This window comes from Volvox carteri (genome assembly GCF_000143455.1).
Source record: "Volvox carteri f. nagariensis unplaced genomic scaffold VOLCAscaffold_20, whole genome shotgun sequence".
NCBI lineage: Eukaryota > Viridiplantae > Chlorophyta > Chlorophyceae > Chlamydomonadales > Volvocaceae > Volvox > Volvox carteri.
The window spans coordinates 438,657-439,359 of record NW_003307563.1 but is presented as its reverse complement, the minus strand read 5'-3'; positions in this window follow the sequence as shown (position 1 = coordinate 439,359).

The following is a 703-nucleotide window of genomic DNA, read 5'->3' as shown; positions in this document are numbered from 1 at the left end:
CGGGTATCACATCCCATATGCCTGCGTATGAGAACTTTTGTAACCGCCATATGCTCGGCCACTTCTTTGCACTACACATCTTTCGGACTTCTGCGCTTTTCATTTTACCATATTTTCTCTATTATTAAATAACACTGCGCCAAGTCCCCGAACGCAGCGCCTTGCTTCACGGCGTTCCTTCCGGATTGCGCAAAGAGATATTGTGTCTCAGTCAGAGCATGCTCGTCCAATTCATCCAACATCTAGGTTTTTGCCCACCTTTTAGGTGGGCAATCCAACCGCCGCCGTGGTATACAGGTGAGCCCACGGGCCCACAGTTATTGAATTTTAAAATTTAAGTTGTTGCCAATGACTCTCGCAGTATAATAAGAAAAGTGTGCCATCATGCATATCATTACATACAATTAACCTGTCGATTGCGTGGTGAATATTTCCATTGCCTGTTCAGGCTGAAATACCCCAACCAAGATGACGAGATCATCCGAGTGTTTCGTGACATCCTGAAAAGTGAAATCCAATTTTATAACAGCGCTATCCTCTTTGAACGCGCCATACCGCTGCTCAACCCGCCAGACAAAATTTACGGCGTCAACAAGTGGCCAGTTTACATGCTACGTTACGTTAAGACTTTTTGGTAAACGTGGTCGGTTCGGACATGGTAACGGTACGTTACCGGTAAATTGGACGAAAAGTCTAAAGTGAG